Genomic DNA, 23,634 nt, shown 5'->3' with positions numbered 1-23,634 from the left:
GGCCTTGATCTCTACAGGACAATAGGTTGTTTTTCTCTTAGCCCCCTCAGAGCAAAATCTGTTTTAATAAGGAAGTCTCTTCCTTTGCAAAGGAAGTTAAGGAGTGAAAACCAGAAAATGAACGGACGTAATGTAGATTTCTCAGCTTACATTGTTTAGCAGTGGTGGGTACTTGGCTTGCCAGGAAAGCACATCACCTGCTTCTGCTCCTGTCTAGGGGCAGAGATTAAGGGATCTGTTCTGGAAGTTTCCAAGGAGGCCATTTTAGGTATCATAACTGGGAACTTTCTAAGCAGGATGTTACTCCTATCTATGGGGAAAACATAACAAAAGCAAAACAAAGCACTCAGAAAATCGCTTATTGAAGGCATCCTAGGAAGGAGTTTATCTGGAAAGAAGATACCAGGAGTCACCCCTTTCCAGGAAGACAGGAAGGGCAACAGTTCTGCTCAGGAAGCCACCCATGTAGAAGCAAACATGCTGCAGTGTCGGTGGAGAAACCCCTTTTCCAGAACCTTCCAAGGCTGAACTTCTTGTTAGATGTACAAGCACAGCAGAGGGGGACCCCCACGGGCTGAGGAGAAGCACCCCGCAGCAGCTGACCAGAATGACATGGGAGGAAACGGACTTCCCCCCTGCCCCCCAACCAAGGCCAGGCAGCTTGTCTCTCAAATACTCTTCGCCAAGGCTTCCACACTATATCTGGGTCTGTACTGTGAAGGCATTCGATCCGCAGAGGATCAGCCACACACAGGCAGGGTGACCAGTCAAGTATCCCAATGGGGATATGGTAAGACTGAGGAAATAGCTTTCTTGGTAGCCTGTAGAATGCACTAGATAACTTCATTATGATGGCAGTAAGGCTGATTTCCAACACACACACACACACACACACACACACACACACACACACACACTTTTTAAAACAACTTATTGGTAAAACAAGACCTTCAGTACATTTTCTCCCTCTACCTTCTTTTTTTTTTCTAAAGGTTACTACTTACTTACTTTTCCCCCACTAGTTTAGATAATGCCAGAAGAAACAGTACACTGTAAAAAGCTTATTTTGCTACCACAGAAAGCAATGTTTTAAGGGCAGTTGGGTTTGATAACAGCACACACTGTTTTTGCAATATCTTTCATCAACACCAGCTCTCACATCATGTGCTTTGGGCTCATTTAACACCCCTCCCCCTGGAATGCCCCCATTCAGGGGTGGGGGGGGATCCCTGACAGCCTGCCGGCCCCAACCGAGCTAGCAATAACGTCCAGGAAGACAGCAAAGACTGGAACGTGTAGTTAAAACTACAAAGGAGAGTGATTTAAGTATAAAGTTAAGCACAAGGGCCACGTCAAAGTTTTGTGGAACAACTAAGCTTTTGGAAGGGACTTGAAAAGAGTAACTGACAAATAAATAATATGGTAAAAAGTCTGGATTGTAATTTTTTTTTAATTACAGATAAAATAACAGCAGGCAAATGATTTTCTTTCCAAAATGAAATGAAGACCCAGGGGCCATTTGAGCAGAGACATCCATGCAAGATGGGGGTCCCTGGACCTGTCATTCATGGGGGCAAAGCAGAATCAGGGGGCTGTTATATCTCATCTACCACTAGCATCTCCACCATCCAGGGGAATGATCTTGCCACTAAGTCTAGGAAGAAGGGGAACACAACACAGAAAGGCCCTCTTTCCTCCACACAAAGCCACCAGAATATCTGAAGTCTCAGTGGCATTTGAATCTAACATTTTCATATCTTACGCATATAGAGCTGAGATACCACTTCCAGCCGTCTGAACATCTGAACCATCCAGCTAGAGTCAGTGTGTGTGTTTGGCAGTGGGCTGGGGGTGGGTGGGTAGCTGGTGGGACTTGTAATAAAAGGCAGCAGAGAGTAGAGTCTAGGAGTATGTCTCTAGGGCCAGATCGACTGGGTTCAAAGTCCAGGCCTGCCATTTACTAGCTGTGCTTCCTTGGTCAATTCACTTACCCCTTCTGTGCCTCAGTTTTCTCACCTCTAAAGTAGGGATAGTAATTCTATGTGAAAACTGAGTCAGTTTGTGCAAAGTGCTTAGAGCAGTACCTGGCATAGGTTAAATGCTGAATCAGTGTCAGCTGTTGTTGTAATCTAAGTGTAAGCTCCCCTACAGGAAGAACGAGAGTCCTGAAGGGCTAACAAGCTACAGCTTGGCTGGCAGTGCTGCTGTGAAAGCCAGTGGCCTCTTCACCCTTTAATTGCCCTCTGGTCCTCCCCCTGACCTCGGTGGCCTTGGTAGGAGTTTGGGGTTGAGTGAGCATTGAGACAACAGAAACTCTCCCAGCACAAGCAGGAGCCCATCTCTCCAACAGACACTAAGAAACAAATTCTTGTATTTTTCCAAGGTCTGCTGAGTGGTCAGGAGAAGAAAGCCGAGGGACAGGAGGGCAGAGCTTCAGGCAATGACAAAGGAGCCTGAGCAGCTCCCCCAGGACTACAGCCAGCCGCCTCTGGCTGGAAGCTGATTTAAGTTGTTCTAAGTCCCATTCTAAAGGGATGCTCTGGGCACTGGGACCTACCGATAAACAGAGATGAGTGAGTCAAGGGTAACACTATGCTCAGATCAGCACACTGCCCAGCCCTTTGACCTTGGGAGTGCTGGGAAGGTCTCGATGGGCAAGAACATGAGACGGTCGAGTGCTGCAGGAGCACAGGCTCCCAGTGGCCATTCTGGAGCCTTGCCCAGCTGTAGACAGGCTGCCATCTATCTTCTGAACAATAAGTTTGGAATTCAAGAAAGCAAAGTAGGCATCCCTACCATTCCCATCTCCTAAATATTCATACTCCAAGAAGTCCTAGAATTGCCTTAGTTCTTAACATTCCAGACATCGTTTTTAACTGCAAAATCTAAAATGAGGGGCAGAGAATTTTCGGGGTCATGTGTCAGTTTTCATTGCTTTACATACAAATATAGAGGGCATTTTAATCTTCCTGTAAGTATAGTTAGTTTGGATACCATCTCTGCTGAGGACTCTATCTTGATCCCACAATTCAAGTTGCTGTACATCAATAACATATTATCATCATTTGGTTGAATTTATGACAACCTATCTCTCTTATCTCCTTGCCGGATGGCCAGCTTTTGATAATCTGTGGCAAGCAAGGCCAAAGAGCGTGGTTAATTGAAATCTACGTAATCTTAGAAATTCCTTTTAGTCAATAATGTCAACTTCTTTTTTTCTAACCTATAGCTTGTATTTCTGATACAGCTCCAAAGAGATATATTTCATTTTATTCACTGACCTTTCAATATTTGGTGAGGATACTAAGAAGCAATGAGATGATCAAATGCAGACAGATGATAAACTAAAGGGTCTGGATAATATCTTTAAATGCTTGTAGAAAAAGAAAAGGCTTAATTAGAAAAATCTAAATTCTTTCCAATAAAGGTGGGCCCAAAACATGCTCTATAAAATCCTACTAAATGAATGCTGTTTGTAAAGAAACACTAAAAACAAACAAAAAACAGTATCAGAAGGACTCTCAAGGCATGGAAACTATTTTGCAAATGCTCTAATGGGTTTGGCAATCCAATGGATCCAAGTCAGAATGGCGGTCAAGGCAGTTTGTATTCTCAACGGCAGGTGAAGAAGACATTCTTGGGACCCAGTACACTGCTGTCCTTTCAACATTTAAGAGACATTTCCATTCTTTGTAAATCACTTTCAGCCACCCAGAAAGTTACCTGGAGAAAAATATGGTTAAAGAGCCTGTTCAGGGGAAAAGGGACAGCTCATCCTTACAGAAAAATCCCAATGAATACATATAGAAGGAAACAGAAACTCGCCGTTAGAACATCATAGTAATAATTGTTGTAGGTAAGCTCCACCAAGGGATGCCAACATCAGTGAGTGATGAGAAACAGGACATTTGTACAGTCTCCAAGTATCATCCTTCCACCCCCAAGATATTAGGTTACAAAGGGGAAACTCTACAGTGGAGAAACTTGCCCTTGACCATGTCTCAGTAGTAAACATACTGACATGACCCTGACATGATGCGCTGAGAGGAACACAACCTCACTCCTGTGGTCTTCTTCCCCCACATGCAGAAACTGAGTCTAATTAGGAGAAAACATGAGAGAAACTCAAGTGGAGGAGCATTCTCTAGCATAACTGATCAATAATCTCCAAAAGTATCAAGGTCATAAAAAACAAGGAAAGACAGAGGAACTGTCACAATTGGAGACCATGTAGATATAGTAAACTAACGCAATGAAGGATCCTGGGCCTGAAAAAAAGGACATTCATGGAAAAACTGGTCAAATCCAAATAAAGCCTGTAATTAATAGTATTGTGCCAATGTTCATTTCTTGGTTTTGATAATTGGATTATGGTTATGTAAGATGTTAACGTTAGGGAAAACTGGGTGACATTTCAGGAACTCTCTGTGCTGTTTTCTCAACTTTTTGGTTAAGTCTAAGATTATTACAAAATACAAAGTTATTAAAAAAAAAAGAAAAGAAAAGAAAGAGAGAGACTGTTCGGTTTAGCCCTGGTGAGTGGGGTCATCCTCACTACAAAGGTGCTGGCTTTGGTTCTAGCTCTCCAGATTCTTCTCCCTTAACGGAATTTATAATCTTCAGTACCACTGATATTACATAGTTGAAATTCAAATTCAACAGACTGAAGAAAGAAGGTGAATAAAGAAGTCACACTGACATTGAGGAAAGTATAATTATTGAGAAAGCACTTCATACCATCCTCACAATTCATTTAACCCCCACCCCTTCATGGGCACATCTCCCTCAACAATACTGAAGTAATTGGGCTAAATTCCAAAGCAAACACTCCTTATTCAGAACTTGGCTGTGTAGAAAATGCAGTCCCGACTAACTTTTAGTAAGTTACTTAAGGATGCAGAGGCTTCATTATACAGAAGTTAAGAGGATTTGGAGACCAGTGTTCTTCCCAGACGGCCACTGCATTGAGTTGCTGCGGGGATGGCTCTGGCTTTCCACTCCTTCCCACTCCCTTACAGACTAAGTCAACTTCACATGTTTCTAGGACGTGTAACTCCCCCCTCCCCACTTCACCCCCTTTTGACTGGTTGTGCCTAAAATTTAACTAAAATTAACTTAACTGAAGAGGGTCTACCCTGCTTGCCTGTGTCAACCTGTGGGGTGAACACAGTCTTAAACAACTATGGAAGCCTACCTCCTACTGAGAGGAACAATTATTCCTGGAGGAAATCTCCACTTTAAAGCCACAATTAAAATTGCATCCCTCTTCTGCAACTTTCACTGAAAGGGTAAGAATGGAAAATAGATGAGTGCTTCCACCTTGTTGGTAAGAGTTGGTCAGAGATAATGGTAGGTAGTCCTATTGTATTCCTTCTCACCAGTTACCTACACAAAAGAACAACGGTTGTATTAATTGTATTCTCTCAGCAGAGCCCTCAAATCCTGTGTGTGTTGTGTTTTCTCTTGCCCTGGCCACCTAAAAAGCCTGAGTTACTTTTGACAAAGATCACATTGGTTTGGCTCAATATAGCCTATGAGACAGCTCAATACTTTCCTACTTACAAACACAGGCAAGCATTTAGGTGTGTCCCACTGGCCCCCCCAAAAACCCCCAACCAAAACTGTTGTAACAGTGACAACAGTCTAAGTGCAAGTAATAGTACGTACCCTAGTATTCTGTGTTTATGTCTGCTAGTTTATGAGTACACCCTAAATGTCCTTTCCCAATTAATACCCTTCCAAGTCCATGGGCAAAGGGTCCCCTTGATCCCCAATGCCTGAGTCAGCTGAACCATCCAGGACTGCTTTGCCCGGCTCATCTAGCAATGCTGTCTTTCAGAGCTGTTATAAGGGTTTGCAAAGTTAAGAATGCTCGGAGATCCCCACCTAACAGTAATTGTTCTGTTTTCTGATATTTCTGGTAACCCCCAGAGTTCAGTGTCTTTTCCAGCTCTATTTGTGCCAATAGGGCTGGGGCCTTATTGACCCATGCATCAATTCTGGTGGCTAAATGGTGAATAAGGCAGAAAAAAGCAGAACCAAGCATGAAGCCAAGAGTTTTCATCAGAATCTGATCCTTTAGTGAAATAAACAAAGAAGCACATAGATTATATTGTTGAAGCTAGAGGGTTTTAATGGCCTCCATTTTCTTAAGAGTATTTCCCCCCTGCCAAACAGATAGATGGTGACTACCATGGCCAGAGGAAGTGACTCTTCCTGATATTTCTATCGTGAACATTTTGTGTTTCTGCCATAAGTGTAAATCCTACTGTGTGCCAGGCATATGGTGATGTTGGAGATACAAAGATAAATCAGAATTAGCTTAAAAGTCTTAAAAACCCTTAAAAAAGCCACAGTCTAGCCAAAGATCAAGCTGTAAACATATAACAACACAAACTGTTACATGCTATGAAGATAGAATGGATTCATTTCCTGGGGGTAGGGGAGAAGGGTAGCAGGGCAAAGGGGGTTTTAATTAGGAGATGCCATTTAGCAAGTCCTCATAAACCCAGCAGAGTAGACATCTGGCCATAATAAATCAAACCCTGTATTCAGGGTCCATACTATTTCTCAACAAGGATAATTCAAGCAATTACCAGATATCATGATCCAAGACATAAGTTCACTTGAGGACCCCGACTATGTGAGCATGAATATTTTTTTGGCTGCCTCCAGCTAGCACGTTTATGAAAAACAGGTTAAGTTACTGGCTCCAAATTACTTTTTAATAAAAAAAGCAAACAAAAAAAGCTTAAGCTTTTAAGATTTCTTTTTAAAAAAAACTGGAAAATAATCTCCCTGTCAGGAGCATGCATGATTAATGATTTGTGTGATATAAGCTTAGGTATCTGTGTTTCTATTACATGTACTTCCTAACAGCGTAAAATTGCCCTAAAGACTCTTGTGGAACTGATATGCCCCCTCCTCACACCCAGCCCATTTTAAAAAATCCTTTGTAATTTCTGGAAAATTTTAGACTACAACTATCAATGGGCCATTCAATAATGGGAACTATTGTCAAGTCATTCATATGAAGTTCTGAAGGTATTACCATCAATAAAGGATCACTCACTTCCACAAAACAGTTGATGCAAATACTGTACTCCAGCTGCTTACTTGCAACAAACATTAGAAAGCTGTCTACTTGTAAATCCATTCTGAGGTTGGACCAAACCAGGTTGACCAGGTCAACAACTAAGATTGAATCAATCAGTCAAGTCAGTAGAACACTAAAAACTGATTTATATCACTTTATAGGACTCATTGATACTACAGGCAAAGGTCTAGAACGGAGAGTATGGTACAATTGGCAACTCCAAAACGGTGGTTCTTAAATTTTCCACATGGGGAGCATTGAGGTTAACTATTCAAAACTTTTTGTTTGACAGATGAGGAAATTGATGTTGATGGCGATCAAATGAGTTAATACAAGAACCTAAGTTTGTTCGTTTGCTTTTCTGGTATGGTCCAACACAACATGTCATTCTACTGAGTTTCAGGAGAGGGTACCAGTAGACACTTCAACCCAAAGTGACTTGTCTTTGCCAGTTATGAATTGGAGGGAGGGTCCATAATGTAGTCCCCACCAACTCCTCCCCACCAAATAATGGCTAGCATCATTTAGCCAATCCAAGTCCATCACACTAGGTCAAAATTCAGATCCCAGTCAAGGCCACAAATGAATGCAATCACTATCACAGATACAGACTGTTTAGGATCTGAAGCAATTAAACAGATAACAGTACTATTTGCAATAAGAAACTGGTTTTACAAATCTGTGAGTAATAGGGACCAGATGAATGTGCCAGAAATTCTGTAAGCCCTGGCTCACTTTACATCAATTTTTTTTTTTTGTAGACATATAGCAAGTAAACAGAGTTTAGGAAGCCAATTTCCATTTAGCATAAGGTAATTAATTGTGTCTTAAAAGAGAGAAGAGAGAGATGCCTAAATCTTTATGAGGCAACCCACCTAACTTAAGTTTGCTTTTCGAGAGAAAACTGTGCACCCACGAAAGCCAATCAAGATTTACATAGCTAATTCATATTCACAGAGACATGTCAACATATATCTGTAAAAGGATTATCCTTAATCTTTCGGCTGCTTGAGTAGGAATAAAATGCCTAGACTGTGGCTCAAAACATCTAGCTTGCGAGGAGGTTAAACACCTCAGTGATAACCTAATAATGTAAAATATAAAAAATTTCCTTCCTGGCCTCTCTCCCTCATTCAGTCATTCATTTAAATATGTAATGAGCACCCAGAATGTGCCTGTGTCTGCGCCAGGTGCCAGGGACCCATTATGGTATAAGACGTGTGATTCCTACACCTCTGAGTGCAACAGGGGCTGTAAGAGTGTATTAAGACGTCTGTCTACCCCGCAGTGCTGTAAAACCTAATCCCTGCCCTCCAGGAGTTTACAATCTCCTTGGGCACACAGAAGCTGTACATAGTGATAAAATTAAACAGACGTAAACCACCAGAGGGTAAAAGCAATGTGAGGTCTGTGAGTTGAGAGGAAAAATTTCCTGCAATACAAAGAAAAGGGCCCAGACACACAGGCAAATAGAAGAGGACGAGATGTCATCAAGACACGGTAGAGGTATGGACAGCACACACCAGTGTAAGTGGGGGGAAGAGGTCATGTGAGGTAGAAAGCGGGGTGTGGGTTCTAGATCCGGTAACAGTGAGCGACCTTCTGGCCTGAGCAGGATCCATGCAAAAGAGTGTTAAGCTGGCAGGTGGGAAGGCAAGATGGATTCAGATGTGCAGAAAGTGGGTGCAGGAAATTCACTCAGGATGCTAGAAATCCTGGGGTCGGATGAGGGTGGAACAAATGGAAAGGTGAACTTTTAAGTAGAAAGGAAGTGGCAGGATTCGGTGCCTGATGACAGATTTCAAGGTTTTTTGTTTGTTTGTTTGTTTGTTTTGCGGTACGTGGGCCTCCCACTGCTGTGGCCTCCCCTGTTGCGGAGCACAGGCTCCGGACGCGCAGGCCCAGCGGCCATGGCTCACGGGCCCAGCCGCTCCACGGCATGTGAGATCCTCCCGGACCGAGGCACGAACCCGCGTCCCCTGCATCGGCAGGCGGACTCTCAACCACTGCGCCACCAGGGAAGCCCGATTTCAAGGTTTTGAGCCGAGGCCAGTATATCACTGGTAGAGTCCAGAAGGCAGGCTGGCTTTGAAGAAGCAAGGCATGTGGTGTTTCACAGGCTGAGTGTGAGGTGATGGGAGGCTTTCCCAATGCATGAGTCTGGTGGATATGGGAGACACGGAGCAAAAAAAAAAAAAACAACTCAGGGGAAAGGCAGGTCCAGGCAGAACGCTCCTTGCAGCCATGTTAGATAAAGCCATGAAGGTGATGAGTTCCCGGGGACTCCCACCCAGGCAGAAAGGAGGAAGACGGGAACATTACTCCAAAAGCTCAGAGGAGGGTCCAGGAGTCAGTAGTGATTCCATATGGGACTGAAGCTGGAGCTGAGCCCAAAGGGTGGGTCAGCTTTGCTGAAGGGAGGGGAAAGGACATTCCAGGCCAGGACACAGTGGGGACAAGTGAACAAACAAGACTTCAAAGGATGGGCTACCTGCCCCTGTTGTCTCAGTACTGAAAAACCACCTTTAACATATTTTATGATAGACATCTGATTAAGTCAATTAGTGACAACTCTATGGAACTGCCCCTTAACTTCAATTATACTTTGCTTTTCATAATCAGTCATTTTCATAAATAAATTTTTTTCCAATAAAATACAAGGTACATAGAGAAAAGCGAGGGCATCAGATTTCACCAAACCACTGTGGTCCAAACACAGCAGTGGTCAATTCTGGTCCATCCGAGACGATCTGGTCTCTGGCACTGGTGCATTAAAAATTTTTCAAGTCGACGAATACCAACATTAGAGTCACCCACTTTCAAGGTCATAATTGCTGCATATAAAAAGACGTAGAACCACAGACTGTCCCCAAACAGCAGGAGCTCTCGTGGCCTGACTCTCCCGGGATCCAAGAACTACAGTGTTCTCCTGCTTCTATTTAGAGCATCATGAATGCTAAATAGAAATGTGAAAAATTATCCCATAAAATGAAGCAAAGTAGACATTATCCCCCGGTAGACCCACACCCCGGAGTGGTTCACCACTTAATTTTGGCTTGCAAATGCGTTCTTAAACGCGGACTTGTTGTTTGCCATCTGTAACCCCCAAACAGCCTAAATATATATTTGTGTAACACCTTGATACAGGGGCAAAAGAACTCAAGTTATTTTTTAAGGTAATAGCAGTTATTGCTGTGGAAAAGTCATGGAGCAATTCCATCAAATGAGTGCTATGGTTACTTAGCATCACATAATCTCAGACATGGATAATGCTAGAGATGTGGAGGGAACTGATCTCAGGAAAAACAGGGAATCTAGCAAAAATAGTCTTCTCTTACTAAACACATCAAATGTGGTTAAAAAAAATTTCTTTGAGCTGGACTTGCTGGTAAAATGACTTGTTTGAATACAAGCCTAAATTGTAGATTATTTTCAAATTAATGAAGTTTTTCTACTGGTAAGGACTTATAACAAGAAGGACTTATAATAACAAGGCGCAGTATCCTAAGAAGCCCTCAGGAACTTGTTTCACTGAATAAGAATAATGTGCAATTAGGCCAACAATTGTAACTAAGTGTTTCTGAGGGCTTGAAAGTAGTTGTTCTCAAGCAGTTCAAATATCATCAAGTTCATATAAAGGACTGTATGGCATTTAACTGAATTGGTCAACTTTGTCATGCACTGTGATATTAAGATGAGCAAATGTACTAAATAGCACACAGTAGGCCTTCCCTAGGTTAAAAAAAGAGAACTTCAAAATAGAAAAAAAAATTCTCAGTAAATACATTAGGACAAATATGAATTAAGAAATACTCACTTCAGGATTCCTTTGAATAGTAGGTCCCATTCATGCCTGTAACTGTTTCTTTGCAAATTATAAATTACTTCGCAGAGGATGTAGGGTACAGCGACCACCCGGCCAGCAGGGGCACAGGAACTGAACATCAGTGTGATTAGATGGGTTTCGGAAAGTGTGTGTGCTCTTTCCAAAATGGATCAACTACCCTTGCTCTCCCCAACGTTTCCAGAGGCCGTTCTGTCTCCCTGTTAGAATCCGACGAGTCAGAAGTACAAGATGTCAGGTACAGGTGAGTCCTTTCGCCCGTCCTGTCTCCCAGCCGACCCCGTGGCAGGGACCCAACCAAAGCGCCATGTCTAACATGACTGGGTGAGAGAGCTCTTTTTAGGATTCTGGTTGAAGCCTGACTCCCTAGGAGTCAAAGGAAAGTTCCCAACAGCCTCTCTTGAGGCTGAAGGAAGGACTGTGAAAATTTTAGGCCAAGCATCTAGAGCGCTGGGAGGAACGTGAGAACTCACTCCTTTCTAAGTCAATAAAGAGTCAAACTGGGCACTCTTGTTCATGCGAGAGGGACCACTCTAAAGAGCACACTTGTGCAGCGTGGAATGCTCTGGGTGACGTGTCTCCTGACTGCCTTTCTTTCTCAGATCATCCCCCACTCCACACCCGCAACCTCTGCCACCAAATTTTGGAGGCCAATTTACCACCAGTAGGGAAAACTTGATACCTGGCTGATGCATCAGCTTTCAGCAGGAGAGATGGGGATGCGAGGAAAAATTTCTTTTCAAGCCTCCCTCTCCACTGCGGAATGCCACAATGAGAACCTCTTTTTCCTTCTGATTGTTGCTAGCAGTTTAAATGACCACATTTAATCAGCTAAGTGAGAGTTGGTTTAAAAGGCCATTTACAAAAGGAGGAGTAAATGGCCTTTTAAACCAATTCACACTACCTTCAAGTGCCCAGTTCACCAAGTCAGAGGGTTTCCTCCAACTCTCCTCATAAGCATTAGAATGACACCTAGTCCAGCAGTTTTCCCATAACTGCTTCCTCTTCAGTTCATTAAGGATGTTAATAGCACTTAAATGCAACAAAGCAATCTAGACTAGGGGTCTGAACGGAATTGTGTCCTGAGGTATATATTCAGACACCCACTGCCATGTATTCTGCATGTTTTCCAAGAGCTATTCGCTCTCAAACTCCTGAACACAGGTATGAAAATGCCAACGTGAGACTCCACTGTCATGTTCATTTGTTATTTCTCCTTTTTTCTTGGGCGGGGGGGTGCTTGCAGACTGAACATTTTTAGCCAATCAGCTTCTATAACAGATAATGGTTTATTCTCAGTACTAAATTCAAATCTTAGTAACATAGCAATTGCTTTTTTTTTTTTTTTTTTTTGGCGGTACGCGGGCCTCTCACTGCTGTGGCCTCTCCCGTTGCGGAGCACAGGCTCCGGACACGCAGGCTCAGCGGCCATGGCCCACGGGCCCAGCCGCTCCGCGGCACGTGAGATCCTCCCGGACCAGGGCACGAACCCGTGTCCCCTGCATCGGCAGGCAGACTCTCAACCACTGTGCCACCAGGGAAGCCCAGCAATTGCATTTTAAAATAAACTATCTCCTTGTTCTTTCTTCTAAGGAGAGTGTTTAGTGTGATATAAAGAGAGGGTAATCGTAGGCAGCTGTATGGTCTCCCATTATAAACCCCATAGACACCTCACAGTGAGCAAGCTGTTCGGGGCGTGGTTCTCAATGTTTTATTGCCTATTCAGGTGCTCCAGCACTTTCAAGACATCCTTGTCAGCAACAAAATAGAGCACTTCCTTCTATCTTTATCACATAGGTTGCCAGACAACTACACAGAGCTAGGGTGGGGAATGTTACAGTAAACATTTCCCTAAAATGGTTATATGTGTCACTGATAAACAACAGAAAATTTAAAAGAGATACAACTGTACTCCTGGAAACTTAAATCTTCCTCCCACCGAGGCCCAAGAACTTAAGATCTTCATATACCTGGCAGAGAAGACGGAAAACAAATTCCCCAAAAAGTCTATAGATTTATAGTCTAAATGTCTTCCTCTAGAATGTTTAATACATACACTTAAGCTTTAGTCATTCCGTACACTTTGAAAATACTCCTCGGTGATAAATTACAGTAGTTGCGTCTTTCATTGCAGCTCACATAAATATCATTTTGCTTTCAGGAAACCAATTATAGAAGAGTAAATCATTTTTACATTGCTTTCCAAAAATCTTTAAGTTGCAACATGGATAGTACGTAGAATCACAAGAAAAATACAGCTTACCTATTCTATCATTCTTCTACATTTAGCAAGTTAAATCCCTGAAGGAAATGTACAGTTGGGCTGGTTTTAAGATACTCAGCTAATTTCAGTGTATGTACACAAGTAACGGAAGAAATAAATATTTACTGAACTTCTGCAACATGCAGGTGTCCGGACGTGGGAGAAGGATTGGGGATCTCCATGTTTCCAGGAGTCCATCACTATCACAACGACCAGTGCTTTATGGGCACTTAACACACCGGGCACTGCCAGAAGCACTCTACACACAAAGGCCATACCATTTCATCACCACAACATCCCTGAGAGGTAGAGATGATCATTCTACTTGAAAGATATGGAAAGTGACGGTGAGGGCCACAAAGGTCACACAACTGATAACACCAGGGGATCCACCGGGCTCCCAAATCCAGGGAGTTGACCGTTATGACGTCCTCCAGGTTATACCAAGTTTGTGAAGTTAAAGAAAAAAACAGCTCAGTGCATGATCAAGTCTTAGGGGAGGGACTGAAAATTACAACTTAGGGAAAAAAGAGACCTTAGTTAGGGAATGATGGTCAAGGAAAGAATGTGGGAAGGAAGTCCAATCACGTGGGAGAAAGCATGAATGGAGGATTGAGGGTGGGAGACATCTTAGCAGGAATTTCCGGAAAGCTGCAAAAAATAAGCCTAGGCATGGAGCAGGGAGCGCTCAGTCTAGCAGTTAGGACTTCACATCAGAGACAATAGGGAGCCTTTATGAATAATTTTGAGTGGGCGAGTGTCTTAACCAAAGCAGTGCTTTAGCTAAAACAGTTTGGCTACTTTACAGGATGGATCGGAGGGAAGGAAAGGCTGTGAGGACTCTAACCAGGAGACCACATTAGGGGAGAGGCAGGGGGACCAAAAGAGGGAGGGAAACGGGGGGCATCTGCCTAAAAGAATGAAGGAGAGGAACAGAGAGGAAAATTCCTTCCAAGTCCAGCCTAATTATGATGAGCCACTTGATACACATGGGAAAGTAAGAAGAGACAGGTGGGTGTGCACACAGGCGGTGAACTTGCTCTTTCCTACCTGGGGAGAAGCAGCGCCACCTGGGTGGCACAGACTACTGCGCTCTCCTGTTACCTCCGCTCTCCTGTTACCTCCGCTAGTTAGTTCCATCCGAACACAACAAACATATTTTCGGTGAGAAAGACTATTCTCATTTCAGTTCTGTTTGAACCACATCATTCACAAACGACTGAATGAAAAAAGATGAGTACAGTCCTTATGCTTGATTTTAAGATGTCTAGTCCCTTCTCTGAGAATATGCCTGAAAGTAGTAGTTCAACCAAGTTGCTTTTGTTTTTTTGTCATGGTTGTTCTGTTTTTTTAAACCAGGGTGGTCCAAGTGAGAAGCATGTCCTTGGAGAGTTTTAACTATTAGGTCACAAACAGAAAATTGTGGAGGCTGTGCACAATCTCCCATGCTAATGAAACCAAGAGGTTATTGCTCTAAGCTTAGGAAAAGTAATGTTAGCTTAAAGCCCCAGGGGTCTGTCACCTGAAAAGGTGCCACAGGGCTCACAGATCAGCCCTGCTCAGCTCCCAAAGGTCAACTGGAATCAAAGCTGACCCTATCCCAGTTCTCACTCAATAAGAAATGATTTTGGCCATATCGGTAGGGCAAAAACAGAAAATAAGCTTTGAATTAGTCTTGATGCTTTGTGAGAGCCTACTATCTTGCTAAGATGGAAGCTCCACGGGAGGGGGAAGGGTAAGCTGGGACGAAGTGAGAGCGGCATGGACGTATATACACTACCAAATGTAAAACAGATAGCTAGTGGGAAGCAGCCACATAGCACAGGGAGATCAGCTCAGTGCTTTGTGACCACCTAGAGGGGTGGGATAGGGAGGGTGGGAGGGAGATGCAAGAGGGAGGGGATATGGGGATATATGTATACGTATAGCTGATTCACTTTGTTATACAGCAGAAACTAACACACCATTGTAAAGCAATTATACTCCAATAAAGATGTTAAAAAAAAAAAAAAAAAAAGATGGAAGCTCCATGAACTGCTCAGCCTGGCTTAGTAACTGCTCTGCCTCTGTTCTTTGGAAGAGTCTGCCGCTGACCGGACGCATGGGGGCGGGGAGGGGGTCCGAAGCCCTTACTCTTGTGTGATGGGCATTTGAAGTTGCTGCCAGGCACGTGATGTCAACTGTCCCAATTGGCTCCTGGTGACATCACTTTGTTATTCAACTTTGTATTTCAGCTTCCCCCTTGTCGGGGACTTCAGGACCTCACCAAGCCAAGTCATTTAGAAGAGAAAGAGAGAGGAAGAAGCATGTCTTATGGAGTCATGAAGTGTCAAACATCCTCTGTTTAACTTCACCCAGTTTATAACAGAACTGGTGAGATGGATGTTTCAACCAGCACAACCACCGTGTTAAGAATTTCCTCCTGGCACAAGGAGGGGGATGGGAAGAGGAGCAAAGATTGCTGCTGAGCCCTGAATGAGTTAAATCAGATCAACTTAAATAAAAATCCTGACAGTTTGTTTTCAAGCAGGAAAACTGTAAAATGGAAACCACATGCAATCCTGTGCTGGAGCCGCATTTAAATCATTCACACGTCGAAAACTCGGAGAATGTTTCTAATTTAGTCAAACACTACCTCTCTTTCTCCACAATAAGTCATCTTAATTTATTTCACCTAACTCTACTGTTTTTGTGTTAACAATGTGACCACCAGAAGTTGGAACAACTCCTTTCTGATTTGGAAAATAAAGCAGTTTGTTCTGTTTTTTTCCATCTTCTATACAGTGAGCGACCACACAAGACCCAAAACAGTACAAAGAGTTCAAGGATCTGGTGCAACATTATTAACTTTTTATGTTCAACTCCAAGAAAAACGCTTCCTTTTAGGATAATGTGTTTAAAAAAAATTTAACAGGCTTTACAAACCCAAACCAATGAGAAGCCCAATGACTCACCAGCTTCCAATACCCACAGGTCAAAATGCACTTTAAATTTTAAGTTAGGCTCACTGGGCTCTTGTAAGACAGGAATTCCTATCACTCTAGAACTTGATCATAGTGTGGGAAATGTAGCCACATTAACCAAACATACAAAGGCCTCAAGACTAAAACATGCCTATGACCCCAATCTTGTACTTACTTGCTCCCTGACAGAAACATCACCAAGAGATGCGTGAACACACTCAGGAGAACTTGGCCCTGGCCTGCAGGCCAGGGGTAGGACCAAGCCCCAGACTCCATCACTGCCCTGGGTGCAAATCTCAGGAAGGCAGGGCCTCAGGAAGGGTTTCTCTCAGGGCCATCTTTGCTGTGGAACACTCACTATAGAAAACTATTTGAGGGTGGCTCAACCGCTTTACCACAGTTCTTGCAGAGATGAAGGGAATTTTCCACCTTTCTGAAGGCCTGACATCTCTCTCTTTATTTTTTTAATCTGTTTTATTTATTTATTTTTGGCTGCGTTGGGTCTTCGTTGCTGCACCCGTGCTTTCTCTAGTTGCGGTGAGCGGGAGCTACTCTTCGTTGCGGTGCGCAGGCTTCTCATTGCAGTGACTTCTCTTGTTGTGGAGCATGGGCTCTAGGTGCGTGGGCTTCAGTACTTGTGGCGCATGGGCTTAGCTGCTCCGCAGCATGTGGGATCTTCCCGGACCAGGGCTCGAACCTGTGTCCCCTGCATTGGCAGGTGGCTTCCAGGGAAGCCCTCTCTTTTTTGTGATTGCACTGATCTGCTCTACCCAGACTTTCCCATCAATTATTACTTATCATTTATAGAGTAGTTCATATTTGCAACATACTCTGCAAATATTTTTAGCACTTCATACACCCTTTGTAGGTTCATGACTACCTGTGGTGGGGAAGGGAACTGAGCTGGTCTGGAGTTGGAATTCAGAAGCCACTGTGAATGTAAACGTGTGTGTGTGTGTGTGTGTGTGTGTGCGCGCGCGCGCGCAAGCACATCTCTCCATGTGCTAGGCCAGTAACTAATTCCCTTCCACCCTATGACACTTCAAATCTTGGCCTATTGGTCCCAGGCATCCTATTCCTAAAGCTCCTTGCAGGTATCAAAGCAAGCAAATTTAGTAGTTTGAGACTGAGTTTCATGAATAAATCAGTAGCACTCCCATCACTAATGAAGGTCAGAGAGCTACATCTCATTTCTCTGCCCTGGCTTCATCATCTGTGGAAAAGAAGTCATACTAGGTGTCAAAATATTTGAGGCATGTTAGAATACTATGCACATCTAACACCTACCTTACCCATAACTCAATTAGCTAGCAAGCCACCCTTTCCCCTTCCACTCCCTTCCAAAATGGTTACATATCCAAAATCCAGCAAGGAAGGGACCATGATGACTATGTATTCACGATTCTGTTTTATTCATCTAAATTCATGGTCTACTGAACACTAACTTCCATATACTTTTAGCAAAATTAAATATTTAAGTTCTAAGCCTATAGTAGATCAGAAGCAACCAATTTTAGGGAGTAAGGCTGGAGGCAGTGATACAATCAGTTAGAACAAAAGCAACATGAAGAATGCAAAAAAAGGCAACTATACAAAAAGCCAACCCAGGATCTCAAAAACCAGGCACACAGGCCATTTACACAGTGCAATGCTTCTCACACCAAAAGTTGCCAAGCACACTCTTGGGGGCTTGAGATTCTCTTTAATAATTTTCATTTTGTTTGTTTTCATTTTGAGTATGATCTATTTTTCTAACTTCTAGTTCATTTATTTAACCTTCTTAGAATTTAGTGCTACAATTTTAGCATCAGCATTTACATCAAAAACACACTGGAAGCAGACTGTGTTATTCTAGTTCTTGTACACCGAGAGGAAGAGAAAAGGTGCATTTAATATATGAACATGTGTTTACATACCAATGTGAAGACCAAATTATGTCATGGTGTTGTGTGTGAACTGAGGCTCTTCGATACTTAAAAAGAAAAGCTACCTGAAATGCCAAAGAGAGGCATCCCACAACTCAAAGGTACTCATGCCTTTGAGGTCAGTTATTTATTCACATTCTAAGTGCTGATCTGGGTTCAGTAAAGTATCACCATGTCACGAAACTGATGTTTGGGTTTGAATTTTGGGGTCTTATCTGCATCTAATGTGTACATTTATTTAATTTATAGCTATAAAAAATCCAGAATCATAAGACATTTATGCCTAGTTTAGTGATTGTAGTATTTAGGTATCTTTATAGCAGAGTAATTTATAAATGACACTGAGGGGCAGTGAATATCTTTTACCTTTAAAGGGGGTTTCAATTGCCACAGATGAAAAACTCTACTCTGCCCACCTGGGAACTTCACTTTATTATCTCATCAGAGAATGAAGCTACTTTCACAGTGATGGCCTTGCATACTGAGAAAAGTGAGATTATGTTCATTATATTCTCTTCAATGCAAGCAATTAAAAATGTCCTTTAGAAATATTTCCTTTAAAAATAATTATTTTATATGTTGCTTAAAAAGGATGACTCTTTCACTACCCAGGTAACTCAGTTATTAATTATATAATTAAAACTTTTCTTCATATTCTTGGAACGTTCTGCTGTTTAGGACATATTTCTGTGATATGAAGGTACCCATGTATATGTCTTTTGATGAGCAGAGAGTAAAGTTAAATTTATACATATATGGAAATGGCTTCAGCAAGTCCCTAGTTAAACAGGGCCAAACTGAAATATCAGCTTGGGGTATGGAACTCATTATCTAAAAGGGAGTGTTGATGAGCCTCAGCCACACTCTGAACAGCATAAAAATCAGGGAATTGAATCTCTGGATCGATGGCATTGAGAGAATTTTACAGTAAATACACAAATACCAACCACATGGATTCTACATTTTATTCTACATGTTTTATTACTTATCCATCCATGTTACTTTTATGATGCTTTTCAAAATAAATTGCAGACATCAGTACATATCCCCCTAATACTTCAAAAGGCATATCATTAAGTAGGGTTTAGTATGGTTTCATTTTTTTAAATTTTTAAGGTACATTCACATGCAGTGTAATGCACAAGTGTTAAGTATAAATTTGCTGATTTTTCCCAAATCCATACACCTGTGTAGCCCAAACCCTTTTCAAAATTTAGAACATTGCAATCATGCCAGAAAGTTTCCTCACGTCCCTTCCCAGTCATTCCCTATCCCAACTCTCAGATGTAACTACTGTTCTGATTATTTTGCCTCACAGATTAAATTTTTTCTATTCTAAAACTTCATATAAATGAAATCATGCAAAGCATAACGCCTCTTTCACTCAGCATGTTTTTGAGATTAATTCATGTTGCCTGTATCAGTGGTTCATTCCTTTTTATTGCTGAGTATTCTCTTGTATGAATATGTCAGTTTGTTTTTTCCATTTTCGTGTTGGTGGACACCTGGGCTGTTTCCACTTTTCTTTTCTTTTTTTTTGCTGTTATGAATAAAGCTGCTATGAACATTCTTATACAAAAATAAAAAGAAAAAATTCAGTGTGGTCTGCGGACCCCTGGGGGTTCTGCAGCCCTTTTGCCCAGGTCTGGGGAGGCAAGGAGCAGGGGGTATGAGATTAGCCAATTTTCATAACACTGCGAAGATATTACTTGCCTTTTTTACTCGCACCGTCTCACGAGTGTACAGTGGACTTTTTCAGAGTGTGATATTGATAGCAGATTGAATGCGGAAACAGATATCAGAATCCAAATGAATTCTATTATGCCAGACATTAAAGAGATTTTGAAACACATCACCTCTCTCCTCACTACTTTGATGGAGGGGGATAAGGTCCCCCCCCACAAAAATATGTTTACATGTAATGGGTTTATTATTTTTTAGATGAATTAATAAATATTTTTTACCTGTTCAATATTACTTTTTCATATGGTAAACATCAATAGATATAACTCACATAAACAAAAGCTCTTTGGGGTTCTCTCAATAATATTTAACCAGGTAAAGGAGTCCCAAGACTAAAGAGTTTGAAAACTCTTAGGTCATTTCATCCTTCCTACAAAGGCAGCAACAGTAGATGATCCCAAATGCTTCCTTCATCCCTGACTGCTGAACCCCACACTCTGATATTCAGCTCCCTCTTAGCTCTTCCCCTGGATGTCTAAGAGGCATTGCAGACTCAGCAAATGCACAACAGACCTGCTCCTTCTACACGCTTCCCAAACAGACCTGCTCCTCCCCCACTCCCCTTCCAGCTCAGGAACCAACACCTCCATCCCCCGTTCTATCCAAGCCAAGAAGTCTCTGTTATCTTTATTTTTCTCCCTCCATTCTTCATATTCTATACATTTCACAAATCCCCAGATATTCCTAGATCAATTCACTATCAGTTGCTATCACTCTGATCCCAAGGTGATCAGGGGACAATTTTGCCCCACCCCACTGACCCCCATCCCCTTCCCAGGCACATCTGGCAATTGATTGTCATAGGGAGGGAGTGCTGGTATCTAGTAGGTATAGACTAGGGATGCTGCTGAACTCGCCACAATGCACAGGACACCCCCCCCCCCCAGCCAAGACTTATCTGACCCCCAATGTCACTAATCCCAAGGTTGACACCCAGCTTAGTCCAAGCCACCTGTATCTCTCCACTGGGCTATCCCAACAGCTTCCTCACTGGTCTTACTGCCCTCCCCTGGCTCTGGTCCATTCTCCACACAACAGCCAGAGTGACTGTTATAAGATATAAATCAGAGCGTGTCTGTTTCTAACCCATCACTGGCTCCCTGCTGCAGGTCAAGTAAGTTGTCACCCTTGCCACAGCCTATGGGCCCCACCTGCTCTGGCTCTGGCCTACCACTCTGGTCCATCTCATAACTCAGTGCTATGGACTCACTTGCATGCGTGTCCCCCACCCCCATTACTATGTTGATGCCCTAACCCCTGCATGACTGTATTGGAGTGGCCTTTGAGAAGGTAATCAGGGTTAAATGAGGTCATCGGGGTAAGGGCCTGATACAACAGGATTTAGTGTCCTTATATGAAACACCAGATCTCCCTCTGCCATGTGTGAACACAGCGAGTAGGCAGCCATCTACGAGCCAGAAGAGATCCTTCCCCAGCACCCAACCATGCCGGCACCCTGATCTCAGACTTCCAGCCTCCAGAAGTGTGAGAAATAAATGGCTCTAGTTTAAGCCACCTAGGCGCTGGTATTTTGGTATCACAGCCCAAGCTGTTTAACACACCGTTTCCCTCCTCTGCCAAGTTCCAGCCTCCCAGGCACCAGTCTGCATCCGCTTCACGGCTTTTTCTTCTTGCCCTTCTCCCTTAACGTCCCATGGCTGACCCTGGCAACCACCTTCTCAGAGAGGCTTCCCTGACTCCTCAGCCTAACACAGTACCGCCCCACCCCCAACCCAGTAGAAACCGATTCCATCTCATTCACTGCTATATCGGGACAGGACACAGAGTAGATGCTAAGTATCAGTTAAATCGATAAGTAAGTGAATGAACCTGCCTTTGCAGGTTTCAAACTTAAACTGGGCATTTCCAGCCACTCTCTGAGCCCGGCCCACTCCCACCTCCCAAAGAAAGTCATCGTGTTTGTGCCAATCTCAGAGTCCTCTGGGGACCAAGTGGGACAGGAGAGAATAATTAATGGTAATATCTACAGTGAGTAGTTATTCGTATTTGTTCCCTCCGGGGAGCATCAAGTCTCAGTGTTATGTTAAAGCACAGGCCTGGGGAAAAAAAGCACCCAGGCCCAAGGAGACGCAAAGTTAGTCCCCAGTGTGCACGCAACTTCTCAAGGGCCCAGGCTTGAGCTGCCCCAGAAACCTAAGGCAACTTGTGGAGGCCAAAGAAGAAGGGGAGGGCAGATGGGGAGAGACCCGCCAACCAGGATCGATGTCTTTTCTTTCTACCCTACTCCATACACACAGGTGCTTCTGAATTACTGGATCTTGGAAAAGGACGGTCTGCACACAAATGCAGTATGAAGAATGATGATTCTGTAAAGGAAAATGTATAATGGAACAGTAAACACACAAATTCCTGATGGCCTGCTATGGGCAAGGTACCAATCAGCCCTTGGAGTTATTGATCGGAATTTCAGGGAGAGTCCTGAGGAGGGCTGGGCGCTCAAATCACAGATGGTCAGGGAAATCAGTGAAAGACCCCTGATTAGGGTCAGGGAAGCTTCAGAGGGAGAAGGGCATGATGAACGCCACAGGAGAGAAAGGCAGATGTTTCAGAGGGGAGATGAAGTGGGCACAGGCAGGAGGGCTGTAATTGTTAGAACATGAATTCCAATCGGAAAGGCCTGGGAATGTGGCCTGGGGGGTCAGAAACAGCGTCTCAAGCAATGCCCGTTGTGCAGGAGTGTGGGACACCCCTTTGGAGGAGGGGAGAGCAGCCAGCTTCAGGATGCACACTGAGGGTGAGTGGTGATGCTGCAAACATGTTCTCATTTTCACTAACATTTAGTTAACAATCAACACAACAGGTCCAGACTTCAGCCAGCATGGAGGGAGTGTGGGCAATAGTACAAGAAAGCATCAAAAAGTCAGAGGGACTGGAAGGCTCAAAGGGAACAGAGCTGCCTCCCATCAGCCTTACGTAGGGGAAGGTGAACCCCTCTCTCATTCCTGTGACCAAAGCTGGGGATGCTTTGAATTTCACTGCCCCAACACGTGGGATCACATAACACTCTCTCCTACACACTGAGAGATCCAGCGTGGATGGCACAAGAGGTGAGTCTCCGTCCCTCCCACATCCCCACACACCAACCTCTTCCAAAAACATCAAATCTTTTCTTCCGTAAATAATTGCAATAGGATGCTGTAGCTTTTCCCAAACAAACAATAGCTGGATTGTGCCCTGTTTGCCATGGGCCCAGCCCAGCGCACACAAAGGCCTGCTTTGACGGGCTGGGCCTCTCTCCACTGCAGAAGGATGGGTGTGATTCCCCCTCCTCATTTATTCAGTAACTTCACTGCAGTGATTCCTTTAGGAAAGGAAGAGGCTGTTACCAGGAGGAAAAGGGACAGCACCCATTAAAGACAATGGCCATTGCTCCCCAGGTTTTCCCTTGCCTTTGACTTCATCCAGGAAGCTCTCCTTTCACCAGAAGAGAGCTGTTTGCTCTAAAATTCCAATCACACAATTTTTTGCTGTTGATTTCTTTTAAACTTTCTATGAAATGTCATCCATGATTTTAAATTGTAATAAGCTGAAACTTTCAAAATGTTCCTGTTTTTACATCTTATACCTTCATACTCTTTCGGAATTAAATAGAATTTAAGTGAGCACCTATATTTTTGTACTAATTCCTATTCCTGGTTAAAAAAAAAGCGTGAACTAAAGAATAAAACTCATTACTTTATAGGTGCTGCTTGAAAAATACATCATTTGTGTTTAAAAATATAAAGCATTATGATTCCCTTTCAGAATTTAAGTTTGATTTTCCCCACAGGTACAAGAAA

The 23,634-nt window shown here is 43.2% G+C and overlaps 1 protein-coding gene across 1 annotated transcript in view; it reads right to left on the bottom strand.

Annotated features, from left to right (window-relative positions):
* The window catches only part of IGF1R (insulin like growth factor 1 receptor), a 319,543-nt gene that overhangs the window by 112,700 nt on the left and 183,209 nt on the right, over positions 1–23,634 (bottom strand). The window lies entirely within an intron of this gene.

The sequence above is a fragment of the Hyperoodon ampullatus genome (genome assembly GCF_949752795.1).
Source record: "Hyperoodon ampullatus genome assembly, chromosome: 3".
In the NCBI taxonomy this organism is placed as follows: Eukaryota; Metazoa; Chordata; class Mammalia; order Artiodactyla; family Ziphiidae; genus Hyperoodon; species Hyperoodon ampullatus.
Note: the sequence above shows the minus strand (reverse complement) of the source record. Positions and strands in the feature narration are given on the sequence as shown.